A 6,953-nucleotide genomic window follows, 5' to 3' on the forward strand; every position below is an offset into this window, starting at 1 on the left:
ATAGTAGTAGTTTTTTTCTGCACAAAACACACCTAACACCTCCAAACACACTTAAAACACCTCCAAGCACACCCAAACATACCCAAAACGCATTTTTTCCTTCAACACACTCAAAACACACCCAAACGCCTTCAAAATCACTTCCAAACACACACACACTCAAAACACACTCAGTCAAACCTCAAAACACACCCAAACAGAAAAATTTTCCTCCAAACATACCCAAACACACTCAAACATACAATTTTTCCTACAAACACTTTCAAACACACTTATAAGACACACCCAAACAGACATTTTTTTTCCTCCAAACACGCCTAAACACAATTTTTTTTCTCTAAACACACACAAACACATCCAAAACACACTCAAATACAATTTTTCCTACAAACACATTCAAAACACACAAACACACTTACAAGACACACCCAAACAGACATCTTTTTCCTCAAAACACTCCCAAACACAAATTTTTCCTCCAAACACACCCAAACACACTCAAACCACACCCAAACACAATTTTTCCTACAAACACATTCAAAACAATGGATGTGGTATTGGCATGGATGCCTTCCTGCCTCACGCGAGCCAGCACTGTTTGGTGGTACAGTACATGTCGCGTTTGAGCGGTAATACACAGCCCCCGCGTTTGGATCCCCTCAGAGCACCATCTTCGTACACATCGCCGCTGGAACACCCACTGTACCTCTGTGGCGCTGTACCTCTGTGGGGAAAGGGAAAAAAAGTGTTTGGATTAGGAAAATTGGAGGTTTGGATGTATATTTGAGCGTGTTAGAGTGTGTCTGGGTGTCTTTGTGTATTTTGATGGTGATTTGAGTGCTTTGATGGTGTTTTGAGTGTGTCTCGAGTGTTTGGAGAATGTTTTGAGAGTGTTGGCGTGTGTTTGAGTGTGCTTTGGTGTCTTTTAGTAGTGTTTGTGTATTTTGATGGTAATTTGTGTTTTGTGTGTTTGACTGTGTGTTGCGTCTGGTTGTGTTTTAGTGGTGTTTGAAAGATGTGTTTTGTGTGTTTTGAGTGTGTTTGAGTGTGTTTGGTGGTATTTGAGTGAGTTTGAGTGTGTTTTCAGTGTGTTTAAGTGTGTTTGGATGCTTAGAGATGTATTTGAGTATTTTGAAGGTGACTTGAGTGTGTATGTGTGTGCTTTGAGTGTGTTTAAAGATGTGTTTGAGTGTGTTTGGGTGTGTATTCAGTGTGTTTGGATGATTAAAGATGTGTGTTGGTGTGTTTTTGTGTGTTTTGTGTGTGTTTGGAGTGTGTTTTGGGTGTGTCTGGAGTGTGTTTGTATGTTTTGGCGTGTTTGAATGTATTTTTGTGTGCTTTAGGTGTGTTTGGGTGATTAGAGATGTGTTTGGGTGTTCTTTGACTGTTTTGAGTGTGTTTGGATGTTTACATAGAAATGTGTTTGGGTATTTTGATGGTGATTTGAGTGCGTTTTAGTGTGTTTTTGAGTGTTTGAAGATATTTTGAGTGTATTAGAGTGTGTCTGGCGTGTTTTGACCGTGTTTTGGGTGTGTTTAATGTGTTATGGGTGTGTTTAATGTGTGTTTTGGGTGTGTGTTGAGTGTGTTTGGAAGTATTCTGAGTGTGTTTGTGTGTGTTTTAGTGGTGTTTGTGTATTTTGATGGTGCTTTGAGTGTTTTGTGTGTGTTTTGTGTGTGTTTGGGTGTGTTTTGGATGTTTTGTGTATGTTTTGTGTGTGTTTTGGTGTTTTTGTGTGCTAGAGTGTATTTGGAGGTATTCTGAGTGTGTTTGAGTGCGTTGGGATATTTAGATATATGTTTGGGTGTTCTGATAGTGATTTGAGTGTGTTTTGAGTGTGTTTCGAGTGTGCTTGGAGTTATTCTGAGTGAGTTTGGGTGTGTTTTAGTGGTGTTTGTGTATTTTGATGGTGCTTTGAGTGTTTTGTGTGTGTGTGTGTGTGTGTGTGTTTGTGTGTTACGTTTATGTTTTGTGTGTGTTTTGCTGTGTTTTGGTAAGCCTGAGTGTGTTTGGAGGAATTCTGACTGTGTTTGGAAGTGTTTTGAGTGTGTTTAAGTATGTTGGGATGTGTAGAGATATGTTTGGGTATTTTGAGTGTGATTTGAGTGTGATTTGAGTGTGTTTTGCGTGTGTTTTGAGTATTTTTGGAGGTATTCTGAGTGTGTGTGGGTGTGTTTTGGTGGTGTTTGAGTATTTTTATGGTGGTCTCATGTGTTTGGGTGTGTTTTGAGAGTGTTTTGAGTGTGTTCAATGTATTTTGTGTGTTTTGAGTATTTTGAGTGTGTTATATATGTTTGAGTATGTTTTGTGTATGTCTTGAGTGTGTTTTGGTGATTAGAGATGTGTTTTGGTGTGTTTTTGTGTGTTTGGTTGTATTTAAGTGTATTTTGGAGTGTGTTTGGAGATATTCTGAGTGTGTTTTGGGTGTTTTATGAGTGAGTTTGAGTATGTTTGGGTGTGTTTTGAGTGTATTTCCGGTGGTGTGTTTTGAGTGTGTTTTGAGTGTGACTTTATGTATTTTGAGTGTCTTTACGTGTTTTGAGTGTGTTTTGGGTGTGTTCGGAGTGTGTTTGAGTGTGTTGATTGTGTTTGGATGTGTTTGGGTGTTCTGAGTGTGTTTGGGTGCGTTTTTACGTGTTTGAGTGTTTAGAGATGTGTTTGCAGTGTGTTTTGGGTGTGTTTAGATGTGTTTTGGTGTGTTTTTCGTGTTTGTGTTTTGACTGTGATTTGAGGTGTTTGGGTGTATTTCTGTGTTTTGGTGTTTTGAGTGTGTTTTAGTGGTGTTCGGTTGTGTGTTTATATTCTGAGTTTATTTGAGAGAGAGAGAGAGAGAGAGAGAGAGAGAGAGAGAGAGAGAGAGAGATGTCTCTCTCTCTCTCTCTCTCTCTCTCTCTCTCTCTCAATCCTAAACTTTTCCCTCTCCAATCCGTCACTTACCCACTCCCCTCTCACTCTCACCCACTCCCCTCTCACTCTCACTCACTCCCCTCTCACTCTCTCACCCGTTGGGATTTCCGTATTCGACCAGTGTGATTCCCTTGACTTCAGTGGATCCGTCCGGCCAGTTTGGTGTTATTTCGTGCCTCAACACCACCAGGTCGCTCTCACCCGCCTCTGAAATAGCAGCAGTACTGGTTGAACCTTCACATCTGATGGTGAATTGAGCGGCCACCAGATGTCACTGGGGAACTCCGGATCACTGAAGCCAACCTGTGCTTAACTATGAAGCCGTATGGTGTTGTATAATCAGATATAAGTGATTTAATTTAAGGGCGTCTTAGTAAGACACTGGAAATTCTTCATCGTGATATATCTCTTGAAACCAGAGCTACAGTCTTTAACATCTGGTAGTTATATTCACACTGTAAACAAGGTTAATCTAATATTGTGTTGCCCAGTCATTCAGCATTATCAGTGTGCACTATTCACCTGGAAAAGTACTCACTTAGAGTGTATTAGTCTCTATTCTGACAAATCTCAAAGTGAGACAAATCTTGCCATTTAAGATTTAGCAGGTGGCCGTCCCTAATCCAAGACCCGCCGCCGCCAGCAGGATGGCCAGAGTGAAGGGTGAAGGGTAGAGAGTAAAAATCAGCAAGGTGTGGGTGCAGGATGACACGCCGCCAGCAGGATGGGCAGAGTGACTGGTGAAGAGTGAAGAGTGAAGCGTGGAGCATGAAGGGTGAAGGGTGAAAGACAGCAAGGTGTGGGTGCAGGATGACAAGGGGTGTGTGGAGGCAGGGACACTGAAGCATGAAGTGACCGATGGAGTCTGTGTGCGTGGCAGCGGACAGCGACGTCACCCGTGTGATGAGTGATAAGGTCCTTCTCGCATGAAATCCAAACAAGCGAGTTATATCTGCTCTCTGACAACGGATGGCCTCTGAGCTCCAATATCCGCTGTTCAACTCTTCACAGACCTCATACTTCAAACGTATATTTCATTACCTATTTATTTACATTTATCTATTCATTTATTTATTTTTATCATTTTTTGTGGCCTAGAGAGAGAGAGAGAGAGAGAGAGAGAGAGAGAGAGAGAGTGTATGTGCATCAAATCTTAGGGCAAAATGTGGAGGCGAGTGGAGGGAAAAACGTCATATATTTAGGGTAACAGCAGAATAAAAGCAGAAAATTAAGAAAAAAACAGCAGAAAATTGAGAATAACAGCATTAGAGCGAGTGGGAGTAGGTAGGCGACGGATTAGAGCGAGAAAATGTTTAGGCTGGAGAAAATTAAAGCAAAAAACACACCAGGACAGTTAGAGCAAGCAAAAGTGAGTTAGAGAGAATTAGAGCGAGTGGGAGTAGGTAGGCGACGGATTTGGGCTAGAGAAAAAGCATTGTGGGTGGAATTTAGTAGGCAACCTCGTGAGAGCAGCGGGAGAGGTCAGGTCAGGTCACTCACGGTGATATCCATGTGTGGAAAAATGCATTTGTCTCGAGTACATTTCCCACTCTTCCAGTACACATAGACTGTCTCGTTACGAAGGGCTGGAGGTTCATGGCGAAAGTTGCAGCTCTCTCCCTGAAATGTTTAAAAGTTGTCAGTTTTTCCTCCATATGTCCCTCCATGAGTTTCCTCCATCTTACCTCCACCTACACTGACTTTCCTCCATGTTTTCTCCACCTTCTTTCCAAGTTTGACTATCCTACCTTGCCTCTGTCATAGTTAAAATAGTAGTTTTCTAAGATAGTCTAACATGAAAACCTGATTTTTTACAATTTTCTCTCTCTACTTCCTTAAACATTTTCCTCCATATCTCCCTCCACAAGTTACCTTCACTTTCCTCCACCTACACAGACTTTCCTCCATGTTTTCTCTACCATCTCTCCAAGTCTGACTATCCTACCTTCCTTCTGTCATAATTAAAATAGTAGTTTTCTAAGATAGTCTAACATCAAAACCTGACATTTTTTTTCATTTTTTTTCTCCACTTCCTTAAACTTTTTCCTCCATATCTCTCCGCTGTTTTGTGTATCTCTCTTCAATAAACTGAAGTGAACTACCACCACCATCTTTCCTTCTCACGGGTAGGTAACATTTCTGTGTGGACACCGTGACCTCACCAGACACCAGCCTCACCACCGCCACAACAAACACCACCCATACCACTTTCTTCTCCTCCACCCTTTCTCCCTCTCCTCCTCCTTCTCTTCCTCCTCCTTTTTAGACCCTAGATTTAAAAAGTTGCCATTTTCAAGCTCATCCAAACAACATCAGAATGGTGGAAGACAGGTTGATAAATATGATGCGCAGCGATGAGATTCCTGTTGCCAGCACATCGTCCAAGGCACTAGAACAACCCTGTGCAACCTGGGGCCCAAGGGCATGCGGCCCTCAAAGGCTTTTATTGCGGCCCTTTCTCCTAAATATAAATAAACTATAGTGCGGCTCTTAGAGAGAGAGAGAGAGAGAGAGAGAGAGAGAGAGAGAGAGAGAGAGAGAGAGAGAGAGAGAGAGAGAGAGAGAGAGACAGTTACGAAGTAGAGCCCACCAAAAGTTTGACAAAATTCATATTCTCGTGTAGGTACCAGTATCACCATATTTGTTTCTATTTCGTTCACTAAGGTACATATTTTAATCATATTAGAACAGAAAATAATATATTACTTGACATTTATAATTATTAGATTGAGTGATCATTGGCTGTCTGTCTATGAGTCTGACACGTACTGTACTATGGTACGTGTGTTCCCGCCTGTCAGTACCGCTGCCTCACGAGTCTCCGTTGTGACTTCATTTGTTGTGGTTGATTTGTGATTACCAGTACGTACTGTAAGTTGTTAATGTTGCAGTTTTGTGATTGACTTTAGAAAATTTGCAAGCACAGTGTATCCAACTCTCTGCTCATGCAAGGAAAATGATGGCAGTGTTTGGTAGCACATATGTATGTGAGCAGCTCTTTTCAAAAATGAATCTGGTTAAAAACAAGTATAGATCTTCACTTACTGATGAACATTTGGAAAGTACCCTGCGTGTAGCCACATCATCCATACAGCCTGATATTGATGAGTTGGTGTCCCAAATGCAACATCAACCATCTCACTAGGGTAGCCTTTCATTTGCAAATTAATGCTCAGGAAATGTCTGTTTTTGATAATAATTCTTGTTAATGATCCCAGTTAACCAACAATAACTAATTATTTATGTTTGTACATTATAATAATAAGGTACGATAGCCTTTCATTTGCTCATTTGTAGTAAGGAAAATACATTTGTTTCGGACAATTCTTATTTTGTGATCCCAATATAAATAAAATCAGTAACAAGATGATTTCCTATTTTTATCAGTATAATCTCACATAATATGTCTTCGATCGTAGTAAATAACATGAAATAATAAGGTTATGTGGCCCTCCATACCAACAGAGTCGTGACTAGTGGCCCTTTGGGACACACCCCTGCACTAGAACCTGTCAGGGCCACGCCACAACAGAGGAAAAAGTCTTTCTGGAGCAAATTTGACAGTAAGCTAGAAAAATTCTCCCATACCTCTGCTCAACCATCCACAGGACCTCACATAGAGCTAAGCAGATATGCTGAGGAACCTCACTCAGACAGAGCAGACGATCCACTTGCATGGTGGAAAGAACATGCTGCACTCTTCCCTAAGCTGCAAGAACTAGTAAAAAAAAAATAATAATAATAAAATCTCTGCACATCTGCCTCATCTGTTCCATCAGAACGACTCTTTTCAATGGCAGGAGAACTCATTTCACATAGGCGAAGTAGCCTTAAAGACAAGAATATCAACATGATTCTTTTCCTTAATAAAAATGTGTAAATATGTAATTACGTTGTAGCTTGAAAAAATAATCCTTTATTTTTCAGCGGTTATTTTTTAATACACTAAATGAATGACTTTTGCGATATCAAGTCTGTGATAGATATTCTATTAAGGAAATACTGTTTGTGATATTGTCTGTGATACGGAAACAATTACATTTAAT

This window comes from Portunus trituberculatus, chromosome 3, assembly GCF_017591435.1.
Source record: "Portunus trituberculatus isolate SZX2019 chromosome 3, ASM1759143v1, whole genome shotgun sequence".
Classification (NCBI taxonomy): domain Eukaryota; kingdom Metazoa; phylum Arthropoda; class Malacostraca; order Decapoda; family Portunidae; genus Portunus; species Portunus trituberculatus.